The sequence below is a fragment of the Pseudonaja textilis genome, chromosome 4, assembly GCF_049901715.1.
Source record: "Pseudonaja textilis isolate UNSWEBS1 chromosome 4, rPseTex1.2, whole genome shotgun sequence".
NCBI classification, from domain to species: domain Eukaryota; kingdom Metazoa; phylum Chordata; class Lepidosauria; order Squamata; family Elapidae; genus Pseudonaja; species Pseudonaja textilis.
The window spans coordinates 85,322,986-85,336,466 of NC_141993.1; the positions used below are offsets into that span (position 1 = coordinate 85,322,986).

Consider the following 13,481-nt stretch of genomic DNA (forward strand, 5'->3'; position numbering starts at 1 on the left):
CTATTACAAGACATTAAATGTCAGCATGTAAATCAAAATCCCAACCAAGGAAACTGACTCCTATCCTATCGTTTCTTAAAAGCATCTCTCTCTCTCTCTCTCTCTCTCTCTCTCTCTGTGTGTGTGTGTGTGTGTGTGTGTGAATTAAAGGAAACCAAACTGATTAAGTGTTTCAGACACTTGCCCAAGGAGACAGCAGCCAAACTAGCAACATAAAACGCAAAAGTTTCTTACCTTGCCAGCCCTGTCTTGTCCCCTCTCCATCCATCTCTGCTAATGGTCAGTGTCTGGGGGATATAGCTGATCGCTCTGCACAGATGTGGGGCTATGGCGTTTGAAAAGTTGCATATGGGAGCTATTTAACCCAGAAGGCTACGAGTGATTAAAGAAAGGGAAAAAAAAGGGGAGAAACCCAAACTTTTCCACGGACAACATTCTTTGCAGAGAAGAGGGGAGGGCTGGGAGGCTGGAGCAAACCCAAGGAAGAAAAGGCTAGGATGGAAAGCAGAAATTACTCAAGGTGCCTGCGCGCACGTCTCTTTCTTTGTTCTTCTGAATGCAAGAGCTGTTGGGTTTGGGAATCTGCTTTCCTGGGTCAAACTTCAGCTGGTGAACCAGACGATGCAAAGAAGGCCTCAGTGGGGTCTGGACCAGGGATAGGCTTATGCTGCGGGGTTTGCAGGGGTTCGGGAGAGCTCCTAGCTAAGATTCTGTGCAGTTCAGAGAACCCTCAAATCCCACTCCTGGCTGGCTCTGCCCACCCTGCCCTTCACCTCCCAGGAGTCCCCACGTGGCCCGTTTTGGATGCAGGTAAGTGCAGGGCGCACGTGGAGGCTCAGGGAGAGCGAAAAATGTGCCCCCTGGAACTTTGGAAAGGCTGGAAATGGGCTCGTTTCTGGCTTCCAGAGAACCTCTGGAGCCCACAGAGGCCATTTTTGCCCTCCCGGAGGCTCGCGGAAAGCCCCCAGAGCCTGGGGAGGGCAAAAACGTCCCCGCGCCATGGTGCAGGAGGACAACTAGGCCACACCCACCATGGCCATGCTCAGCCAGCAACCGGGCAAAGAACCCTTTGCTGAAGTTTTCGAAGCCCACCCCTGGTCTGGACTTTGGGGAACAGTTGTTTTGCAAGTCCAGTGTCCTTTGAGGAAGGAGGCTTAGTAGACCTTGGCCGCCTTCCAGATTTCCATAATAAGTAGCAGGATTATTTTACACCCTGTCTTCTGAATGCTGGTATGGAAAGGCTCAGCCAGAGGCATGCTGGGTTCTTATATTCCATCGTTGCATGTAGCTTAGCGGTGCAGAAAAGAAATATTCCCAAAGATTGTGAGGAAGAATTTGCAGAAGACAAAACTCTTTGCAGAATTTGCAGAAGACAAAAATATGTGGAAGTTAAGGATACTATACTATACTATACATACATACATATTCATAAACATTTTGAATACAGTGTATTGTCAAGGTATATCATTTTCAGAAAAGCAAGGAAACAACAAAAAGGAATGTTAACATATATGCTAATAACAATAACAATAGTGTAACAGAATAGTTTTAACTATAACTATATTTCTCTTTATATTAGCTTATTTGTAATTCTGTTGATTATATTGGCATATCTATAATTATAAACCATCTTTATATTTAATTCATCCTTTCTTCATCTAATTTCTACCTCTTATCTCTAACAGCTTGTAAAATCTGTTCTATGTTAAGTAATATTCTGTCTTCTTTGTTCTTTATTTTTAGTGTCAGTCTATCCATCCCTGCAGTCTAATATTTTCTGAATTACATCCTCATGTGATGAAGTGTTCTCATTTTTCCAATATTGAGCAAATACAATCCTTGCTGCTGTCAATACCTGCAAAACTAGATATACAGGTGAAACTCGAAAAATTAGAATATTGTGCATTTGGGGTTTTCATGAGCTATAAGCCACAATCATCTCGATTATGACAAATCATGGCTTGAACTATCTTGCTTTGTATGTAATTAGTCTATCTCATATATTAGGTTCACCTTTTAAGTTGCATTACTGAAATAAATGAACTTTTGCACGATATTCTAATTTTTCGAGTTTCACCTGTACAGCCTTTTATCATAGCTCTCCCATATTATACCCAACAAAAATATTTCTGGTTTCAGATCTATATGTTGCTTGATCATCTTTTCCAACCACGTATGTATCCATCCCCTGCCATGCCCACCAAGCCACACCCACCAAGCCACGCCCACAGAACCGGTAGTTAAAAAAAATTGAATCCCACCATTGGTCCAGGCCTCTGTCTTTCTTTCATAGGCCTTTGCCCTGGGGCATTTAATGGTTTGAAATGGTGGTGGTTGAGGGGGATTGTGGTGCTGGGGTGCTCATTCCATCAAATGCATCAATTCCATCAATTGTAGCTAATGTTGAGGGATTAAGCTTGTAGAAATGGAACATCGGAAGCAGTGCTGCTCTGCCTTGGCAATTTTAAGATATGTGGACTTCAATTCCCAGAATTCCCTAGACAGCCTTGTCAGTTGGAGTCCGCATATCTTAGGCTCGGTTTTCAAAAAGTTGCCAATGTTGGAAGAAAAATCCAGTTCCAGTTCCAAGCAGGGAATAAAATTGAGGCTGCTTAGGAAAGAAAAGTCCATTTATTGATGAACAGAACCAACATACACACACATACACACACAGCCTGCAGTTCTGGGACAGTTGACAAAATGGAGTTGAGACTGGGTGGGTTTTTTTATACCTTCTTGATTCCTATGGGGTTGTGTAAGGGTCATGGCTGGCTCTATTGGCAAAAGGGGAAATGCAAATCCTTGGTGTTTGTCTAAGCTAATCTTGTCAAACTTTGGCTGTGCTAATTGTGTGCTTATCTGGAGTTTCTATCTGACCCAATCTTTCTGAAGGAATTACCAAATCTGAATTTCTAAAAGCTGACCTCCTCAGTTTCTGCTTGGGTTAGGGTGAATGGGGCTGGTTTCTGCCTCCCTTAAGAGGGGTTTTTTTTTCATTTCTCCTTTAGGGGAAATTTCTATCCTGCCTTTTTAACATTCCCCAACCCAAAATATTTCATTCCCTAGGAGGGCGGGTGGATGCTGACTTTCTGAACCAAGGCTGAAAGTGATCGGGGAAGCGATGGCTTTATACTTGAGGGAGCTGTGAAATTGGTTAGAGAAATTGATTAGAAGTTGGTTAGAGATCAGATATTAATAACTAGGTTTGGAAGATCTTGAAGAAAGCTCAGCAGGATTGAACTGGTCCATACAGGTAGTTCTCAACCTAGTATTCATTTGGTGACTGTTCAAAGTTGCAACAACACTGAAAAAAGTGACTTACGACTGTTTTTCATACTTACAACTATTGTAGCATCCTTGTCGTCATGTGATCAAAATGTGGATGCTTGGCAATTGTTTCATATTTAATGATGGTTGTGGTGTCCCAGAGTTGCATGATTGAGTTTTTAAATCTTCTGACAGATAAAGTCAATGGGGAAATCAGATTCACTTAATAACCATGTTACTAACTGAACAACTACAATGGCAAGAAAGGTCATAAAGTGGGGCAAAGTTCATTTAACAATAATCCATTTAGCAACATAAATGTTAGGCTCAGTTGTTTTAAATCAAAATATTTACAGACCCCTCACATCCCGGACATAAACTGTTTTAACTCCTTCCCTCAAAACGACACTATAGAGCACTGCACATGAGAACAACTAGACACAAGAGCAGTTTTTTCCCAAAAGCCATCACCCTGCTAAACAAATAATTCCCTCAACACTGTCCAACTATTTACAAAGTGTACACTATTATTACTGTTAATCTTCTCACCAATCCTTCTCACCCATCCCCTCACACTTGACTGTTTCCTAGTATGATTTGATTGTTGATAACAGATAACAGATAATCAGAGTTGGAAGGGACGTTGTAGGTCATCTAGTCCAACCCCCCGCCCAAGCAGGAGACGCAACAACATTTCTGGCAAATGGCAGTCCAATCTCTTCTTGAAAGTCTCAAGTGATGGCACTCTCACAACTTCTGAGGGTAACTTCTGTTCCATTGGTTGGTTGTTCTCACTGTCAGAAAGTTTCTCTTTATTTCTAGGTTGAATCTCTCCTTGTTCAGTTTCCATCCATTATTCCTTGTCTGGCCTTCAGGTGCTTTAGAAAAAAGCTCAACCGCTTCCTCCCTGTGGCAGCCCCTCAAATATTGGAAGACCTCTATCATGTGTCCCCTATTGTACCCTATGACTATCATTAAGTGTTGTACGTTATGCTTCTTGATTCTTAACGAATATATCTTTTTTTATGTATACTGACAGTATTTACACCAAGACAAATTCCTTTTGTGTCCAATCACACTTGGCCAATAAAGAATTCTTCTTCTTTCTTCTGCTACATAATCTAACATTAACAATTTACACACATTAACTCACCTGGCTGAATATATTCCAGGGGTGGGATGCAAATATTTTTACCTCTGGTTCTGTGGGCATGGCTAGGTGAGAGTGGCTGGGTGGATGTGGTCATGTGACTGGGGTGGGTGTGGCTTCTTCTCTTTTTTTGGCAGAACCCCCCCCCTCCAGTGCCCCTTTTTGCCCCCTGGGCCTCAGGGAAGTCTCCTGGGTGAAGCAATGAGACAGCAAGGGGGATGCGGGCACAGCTGATCGTTGGAACAGCTGATCATTGGGAGGAAAAAAGAAATACCGGTTCAGTTGAATCGGTAGCTGTTTTTTTTACTACCAGTTCGGCCGAATGGTAACATTTTTTACTACCAGTTCACCCGAACCAGGCCGAACCAGTAGAATACCACCACTGCTGAATTCACAAAACATATTAGGACAGTCCTCCCTAGATACAATGCAGTTTAATCTTAGCTAGGATCAGCATGTTGTGTGGATGCACTTGGAAGTCAAACTGAAGGGGTTAAGCACATTGGGTTCTTGTAGTTACTAGCAGAGGAGGCTGCTTGAGGCTTTTAATGTCTTTATCCAACATATATTTAGGAGATGCTTCGAGCAATTACCAGCACATGGATTTTTATTGGGTTGCACTAACCATAAAGAGGCCACAGGGATTCTACCCAAAAGTATGAGATTAATGTAGGAACTGGATACATCCATGTGTTATGGAACGGGATGAAAAGGGCCAGAGAAGGGGGATAAACAAAGCTGATGGGAAACTATTTCTTTGATTCATGTAGAGTGTGTGGAAAAAATTGGAGAAGGAGAAGAGAAAAATATGTGATGGATGGAAACGTTGCAAAAAAAAAAAAGAAGAAGAAGCAAAAACAGCCCATTGCTTTTTGCTCATGAGGGAAAGTGGAATCTTCTCCTCATAATTTACACCTTGTCTGCAAAGGGCCCAGAGCACCAGAGAAGTCGCAACAAAGATGAATAATAACGATAAAGGCAGGTGGCGTGAGATAAAATACGATCTGTGTGTAGGAGGCAAGAAGATGAGTTTGAGTCCACATGGAGACCACCTGGTTTCATTGTCGTTGAAAAGAAGCAGACCAAGATGGGAGGTTGGCCCTCAATACCACGTCCAGATGGGGAGACGTACGGGTTTCTGATTAAAAATGGGAAGGGCTGGCGTGTCACCTCAGCTTTTGGACCTCCTGGGGCAGCAGAAAAAAAGATTGAGAAGGCCTAGAAGGGAAGATGAATGGAGCAGGCTTCCTCAGTTCTGCCCTGATAATGCACAGGTGGCGCTTCTCCTATCTCTGCTGTAAGGCTGAGCATTGGATAAAATAATGCAATGTGTGAACCGACATGGGAAACCTTGTGGAAGGAGGTTCTTCACCCCCAGCGACTGGAGATGTGGAAATTTGGACTGAACAACTCCAACTTTAAAATTTCCAACCTGCCATTCAACTCTATGTCATTCTCTTTGGTTAGGTAATCATTCTTCTTCCGTTCCATCTTTATTCGCCTCTTTGTCCCACAAATGTAATGTATCTGGCTCTTACCGCTTCTTGCTTTTTAAAAAAACATCTTAGAAAGGTGGGCTGAGACTGGGAAAAGCTAGTTTCAGGATCTCAAGCAGCAGGGTTGGAAAAGAGGTGTGTGTGTGTGTGTGTGTGTGTTTGTGTGTGTGTGTGTGTGTCAAAAAAGAGTCAAGATGGTGAAAATTTGGTGCATTGGTTAAGGCACTGGCCTAGCAGCCAGAAGATTGTGAGTTCTAGTACTGCCTTAGGCATGAAAGCCAGCTGGGTGACTTTGCGTCAATCACAGGAGACTATGATTTCTAGTCCCACTTTAGGCAAGAAAGCTGGCTGCCTGATTTTGGGCCAATCACCAGGAGATTGTGAGTTCTAGTACTGCCTTAGGTATGAAATGATCAGGGCAGGACAAAAATCCAATAAATACATAAATAAAAATGAACATTGAAAAAGGGGTTGGGTTTTGATCGCGCAATTATGAACAACGTTATTTTTTGACTTCTTTACCCTGACCCCAACTCTCCTGCTAAGCAGCCATGAAGCTCCTAGGTCCGTGATGGCGAACCTATGGCACGCGTGCCACAGGTGGCACGCATAGCCATTTGTGCTGGCACACAAGCCACAGGCAAACTTACCTCACTGCACATGCATCCGCCTCACAGCTGATTTTTGGCCTGTTTGAGGCCTTTTTCGGCCCTCTAGAGGCTTGAGGAAAGGCTTTGCTGGCTGAAAAATATGCCCGTTTCATCACTTCCTGTATTTCCTGAAATACCGGAAGTGACGAAATGGCCCATTTTTCAGCTTGCAAAGATTGCAGATTTTTTTCTCAAGCCTCTGGGAGGCCGAAAAAGGCCTCAAATGGGCCAAAAATCAGCTGGGAGGTGCAGTGCAGGTAGGGGGGTTGGGGGGAATTGCGCATGCATGTGCAGGGGGCGGGGGGGGACACGCACATTGCCTTGTGGGTTCTGGCACATGAGCGCGCAAGCACAATTTTTGGCACAGGAGCCCCCAAAAGGTTAGCCACCACTGTCCTAGGTTGATTGTTCCTCATTTCTTATCCTAATCTACCTTGCAGGAACATTCTCTGCTACGGCATCCAACCTTTGGAATCCTCTCCTCAGTGTGACTGCAGAATCCCACATCAACCTGTAGATCACATCATGATGGATGTTAAACCGAGCGCATATACTGGTCTAATCATCTTATTTTTTAAAAAATCTAAACGATGCCGTGGTTCAGTGATTATATGGCCTAGATCAGGGGTGTCAAACTCAAGGCTCAAGGGCCGGATCTGGCTTGTGGGTGCTTAGATCTGGCCCATGGGATCATCCTGGAATCAGCGAAGGACCGACCTGCAGTGCTTCTGCCAATGAAAACAGAGCTCCGGAGCTCCATTTTCTCTGGAGGAGGGTTTCAGGAGGCCGTTGCAGTCGAAAATGGAGTTGGGGAGCCTGTTTTTGCTGACAGAGTGCTAGGGCCACTTCAGTGCTCCCAGACACAAGTGATATCATGCTGGCCATGCTCCCTGGCCACGCGCCCCCCCAGCTCCCCACCCCACCCCGATGTGGCCCTCAATGAAATCGAATTTGATGCCCCTGGCCTAGATGTAAGTATTTGAACATAGATGTTTTTAACATTTATATTTTATTGTGCTTTACAAGTGAAATGTTAATATATATTGCCAGTTGTCTATGGAGATTCTCAGTCATCCAGATCATGCTTGTCCCAAAAAAGTACCTTTTATATTGCTAGTCCACATATAGATAGATAGATGATAGATAGATAGATAGATAGATAGATAGATAGATAGATAGATAGATAGATAGATAGATATAGATGATATAGATTGTTAAGTTAGAGCAATGAGAGGCTGAACCAGAGCATGAGTGCAACAATACTTTATTATAACAATAAAGGGCTGACCGTGCTTGCCACGCCTGGAACTGGCTCGCAGCAATCAGCAACTGGTTGGACCCCGCAGCCTGCTTTTATAGCTGGCTGCTGGAGAGAACCAACCAATGAGGAAAGGGGGAAGAACGCCCACACAAAGTGAGTGGACCTGAGTGAGAACTCCTAGAGTCCTCAGGACATAACACCCCTTCCCCCAGATGCGAACATGCATAGTCCTTGAGGTAGACGGGGGTTTGTGTTGGCGCCCGGAACGGCGCAGCTCGGGAACATTGTCTGTCCATTCAGAATCAGTCTGTGACGGTTGTGCCGGCAGAGTGTCGCCAACGCGCTCTCCGGATTGGGCACCCTCGGAACTCACAGGGTTGGTTACTGGGGTTGAGCTCCCGTGGGCTGGATCAGGCTGGTCAACTCTCTGGGCGCTGTTGTCCGAGTTCGGGCTGACCGGAACGACTGTTGGTGCGGACTGGTCGTTGGGTGCGATGTGGCTGAGAGGCAGATGAGGCGGTTCCCTTCGTCTGGTGACTCTGGATTCCTGCTGGCAAGGGTGCTGAGGCGCTCCGCAGTTGGTCTATGTGTCTCCTCCAGATGCGACCATCCTCCAGCCTGACCCTATACGATCTCGGCCCGGTGATGGCGATGACCTCGCCTGGAATCCATAGTGGGTCCCCAGCGAAATTCCTCGCGAATACTGGCTCCTGTAACATAAAATGTCTAACCCCAAGTGGAAGCGAGGGGAGAGTCAGGGCAGTATTGTGGGTGAAGTCTGTCCAATACAGTCCTCAGGCGCCTGCCCATCAGGAGCTCCGCTGGGGACTTATTGGTGACTGAACAGGGGTTGAGTGCTGGTTCATCAGGAACCGCGAGAGTTTGTGGTGCCAGTCATCCCTGCTGAACCTGGCGAGGGCTTCTTTAGTGGTCCTGACGGCTCTTTCAGCCAACCCATTACTGGCAGGGTGAAATGGGGCTGTGAAAATGTGGCGGATGCCCAGGTTGGCAGCAAAACGGCTGAACTCTATTGATGCGAACTGTGGGCCATTATCGGAGACAATGGAGTCGGGTAGTCCGTGCGTAACTAACAGGCGCGTTAACACGTTGGTGATTGCTAGTGTGGTGGTCGTGGATAGCTGTGCTACATCAATCCATTTGGAATAAGCGTCCACGACCACTAGGAACATCTTCCCATGCAAGGGGCCGGCCAGATCGATATGGATTCTAGACCAAGGGCGCTGGCGCTCCCATCTGGTAGGGGTGGCAATGGGGGAGCAGGACGGGATTCCTGACAGATGTTGCAGGAACTTACCCAATTGACAATGTCCTCGTCTAGACCCGGCCACCACACGTAGCTGCGTGCTAATGCCTTCATTCTCACGATGCCAGGGTGTCCCTCGTGCAACGCCTCCAGGACTCGGGTACTCAGCGAGGTCGGAATGACCACTCGAGTGCCCCATAGTAGACAACCCTGCAAACTGACAGCTCCTGCATGCGAGTCTTAAAGGGTGTGAATTTGTTATCAACGTTGCCACCCGGCCACCCCCTCCTCACCCAGTCGAGCACCTGGGCGAGCGTTAGGTCTGCCTTGGTTTTAGCGGCGATGTCAAGGACGGTGATGGGCAGGTCCAACTGGGTGATCTCGAAAATGGCGTTGACAGGAGCGGGGTCTTCAGCCGGAGCGGGTAAGGGGCAGCGACTGAGAGCGTCGGCGTGGGACAGTGTTTTGCCCGGGCGGTGAATAAGTTTGTAGGAGTAGGCCGCTAGGAAGAGTGTCCACCTTGTCATCCTAGGGGAAAGGACCTGAGGGGTCTGTTTGTCCCGGCCAGTAGGCCCAGGAGGGGCTTATGGTCCGTAACCAGTTCGAAAAAATGGCCAAAAAGGAATTCGTGAAACTTTTTCACGGCCGCAACAGCTGCTAGGGCTTCCTTGTCGATCTGGCTGTAATTGCGCCCCGTGGCCGAGAGCGTCCTTGAGAAAAAGGCGATGGGAGCCTCGGCGCCATTGGGAAGTCTGTGACTAAGGACCGCCCCAATTCCAAAAGGGGATGCGTCTGCTGCCAGTACTAAAGGAAGGTTAGGGTCGAATTGGATAAGCACCGCCTCTGACGTGAGTAGTGATTTGACGGCGTTAAACGCCTGGTCTTCTTTGTGCCCCCAGTGCCACGGTGACTTTTTGTCCAGTAATCTGTGTAGGGTTCGGCTCCTGAGGCTTTATGGGGCAAGAAGGATGCGTAAAAGTTCAGCAGCCCCAAGAAAGCTTGTAGCTCCGTTTTGGAGGTTGGAGTGGGAGCCTTGTGGATTGCCCTAACCTTGGACTCCAGGGGTGAATGCCAGAGGCGTCAATTTTATAACCCAGAAAGTCCACCTGTCTAGTGGCAATGGCACATTTTTCTTTTTTTAACTTGAGGCCATGCTGTCTGAACCTCTCTAACACTGCTCGCACTCTCTGGAAGAGTTGGGGTCTGTCCCTGGCCGAGACCAAGATGTCGTCCGAGTAGGGTACTACACCAGGGAGGCCCTGTAAAACCGCCCATGAGGGATTGAAAAATACCTGGGGCAACACTTACGCCAAATTGGAGACGCTTGCATCGGAAGGCACCCCTGTGAGTGACGATGGTCTGAAGTTCCGCTGTTTGGTTATCAACAGGGAACTGCTGATATGCTTGAGACATGTCCAATTTAGCAAAAATACTGCCCGGCTCGAATGTGTGTAATAAGTGCTGAATGACGGGCACAGGGTAGGCGCTAACTTGTAAATATTTATTGATTGTTGTCTTGTAGTCCAAGCAAATTCTCAGGCTACCATCTTTTTTTGAGGGGTGTGACAATGGGCGCTCTCCCACTTGGCGAAATCTGTTGGCTCAATGACCCTTGTTTTAATAGTTTATCCAATTCAGCGCTAGTTTTGGCCGAATAGCAAATGGGACTCTACGCGGTTTTAGTCTGATTGGGACTGCCTGGGGTCAACTGCGAATGAGATGGGGGTTCCATTATAACACCCCAGCTCCTCACTGAACACATCTGCGTAATCAGTGAATAAGGAGTCAGTGTCTAAGGTTGTGACAGCATGGACTCCTGTTAGCCCTAGGCCGAGGTGGGGAAACCAATCGAGCCCCAATAAGGTGGGTAGATTGCCGTTAACTACCACTAGAGGTAGGTGACCTTTAAAAGTTCTAAAACTGACAAAGAACTTGCCTCTGCCGATCACAGGAATGGTCTTCCCCTGGTAGTCCTTCAGGCCGAACTGGCATCTTTGAAGCCGGGTAGTAGATAGGCTGGGGTGGAGTCTCTTGAGGGTGTTCCACGAAATTATTGAGAGCGCTGACCCTGTGTCAACCTCCATGTGGCACGGTTTACCTTCTAGGGAAACGGAGAGAGAAATTTTACTAACAGTGTGGCAAGTACGCTTGGCAAGGCGGTGCGTGCGACAGTTTAATACTTGCCTCTGTGGTCCCGAGTGCGAGGGAGGGAGTCTGTGTGCAGCGCTTTGGGGTTTGGCAGACTTCTCGCGATGTGCCCCTTTATGGCAGTTGTTGCAGGTGGCTCCTTTAAACTTGCAGGTGGCCCTTTGATGCGATCCCCCACAGGCTAGGCACAATGTGATGTGCTTGGGTGGACCGGTGTTTTCTTGTTTGGCCCCTACCTGCGGCCGTCTGTCGTTGGCGAGGCGGTGGACGTCGTTTCATCATTGAGGGTTTCCTCTGCTACCACCTCCTCGGAGTGGACTGGGAACGATGCCAGCTTGGCACTTGGGCCCTGTATTTCGGTGGCTGAGTTCGTGCCAGCTCGGCTGCCAGGGCCTCCTCGACCGCTTGTGCGAGGTTGAGGTCTTTTTGCTAGAAGGCGCTCTGTAGGTTGAGGTCCTTGACCCCACAAACTAATTGATCGAGGAGCATGTCCTCCAGGTATGTTCCAAACCCGCAGTGCAGAGCTGCTGTTCTGAGGGCGGCCATATATTGATTGATGGTCTCCTTACTCGATTGCTTCCTCATACGGAAAGTGAACCTCCTGGCGATCTTTGAAGGCCTGGGAGCGTAGTGGTTAGTGAGGATCTCAAGCAACTCGGACCACGGAACGTTTTCAACTCTCTTGGAGCTACGAGTGCTGGGCAGTATCGTAAACGGTGGCTCCGCAGTAGATTAGGAAATAGGATTTTTCCAATGCTCTCCCGCATCCGCCAGGCCGACCGCATCGATGTAATGATTGAAGCGGTTCTTATACGATTCCCACTTCTCTCGTCTGGTTTGAACGCCGGAATACTGGGTTGGAACTCATGGTGCTGGAAACTGCTGGGCTACCATGGAAAAATCTCTCTGGGACAACGGGGCGCCGGGTTGCAAGTGATATCAGCTCTGGAGAGGTTTTTTTGCTATCCTCTTTCTCTCTGGGTTAACCACGTTGGCTGTTAGCCGTTGGAGGTGTCTAGATTCGCGCCAGTGTGGGCGTTAGTGACTTACTACAGCGCTGTGCTGTGTCTCTTTGGTTTGAAATTCAAATGACACCCGCTTGAATTTCGCGCCTTAACACTGAGCGGCTGCGCTCGCAGCGCTTCACTTTCCCTGTAGCTGGGCTAACAAGCGGCTACAGACGCTTTCTAACTTTCGAACCAGACCGCTTTCTGGCTGCGGATCAGCGTCGCTTTCTTCGCCTGCTGACCGCTTTCTGTCGGCAGATCAGCTTGCTCTTTTTGTTCGCCGTTTTGTTGGCTGACCGCTCTCTCTGGCTGCAGATCAGCTGCTTTCTTCATCGCCGGCCGATCGCCTCTGGGCTGCGGATCGGTGGCTAGTGACTCAGCGGTTGCATGGTGCTTCTGGTAGCCATCCCAGCCTCACGCCAGTGTTAAGTTAGAGCAATGAGAGGCTGAACCAGAGCATGAGTGCAACAATACTTTTATTATAACAATAAAGGGCTGACCGTGCTTGCCACGCCTGGAACTGGCTCGCAGCAATCAGCAACTGGCTTGGACCCCGCAGCCTGCTTTTATAGCTGGCTGCTGGAGAGAACCAACCAATGAGGAAAGGGGGAAGAACGCCCACACAAAGTGAGTGGGACCTGAGTGAGAACTCCTAGAGTCCTCAGGACATAACATAGATGATAGATAGATAGATAGATAGATAGATAGATAGATAGATAGATAGATAGATAGATAGATAGATATAGATGATAAATAGATAGATAGATAGATAGATAGATAGATAGATAGATAGATAGATAGATAGATAGATAGATAGATAGATAGATAGATAGATAGATAGATATAGATGATAGATGATAGATAGATAGATAGATAGATAGATAGATAGATAGATAGACAGACAGACAGATAATAAAATCAGGAGGTCCATGTATGCTGCACAATGCTACTTGAAGGGAAGATAAGATCTTAGTAAAAGAAATATAGATTATGTAGAAGTATTTGCAAGACCGTGCAGGAAGCCATTCATAATCAAGATCTAATTAATCCACAGCTTTTAATGACCAGCTATCCATCCTGCTCCTTTTCATTCCTGCTTTAGAGCTTGTGATCCTTCAGGGAGAACGTACATGAGATTCCTGCTCCATCCAAATCCGGATTCCGTTCCATTACAAGCAAAGTCTTTTCTTGTGGCTACATCCTCAGGAATGCCTACCATGGGGAAGCCCACCCATCTT

General features: G+C 47.1%; 2 long non-coding RNA genes across 3 annotated transcripts in view; one reads left to right on the forward strand and one right to left on the reverse strand.

The window, feature by feature from the left end:
* LOC148125913 (uncharacterized) overlaps window positions 1–401 on the reverse strand; it is a 46,507-nt gene extending 46,106 nt beyond the window's left edge. For both annotated transcript variants that reach the window (XR_015743382.1, XR_015743381.1), the window contains exon 1: window positions 235–401. This is a non-coding gene — a long non-coding RNA (uncharacterized LOC148125913). The remainder of the gene's footprint in view (window positions 1–234) is intronic.
* LOC148125914 (uncharacterized) overlaps window positions 1–13,481 on the forward strand; it is a 53,363-nt gene that overhangs the window by 24,080 nt on the left and 15,802 nt on the right. The window lies entirely within an intron of this gene.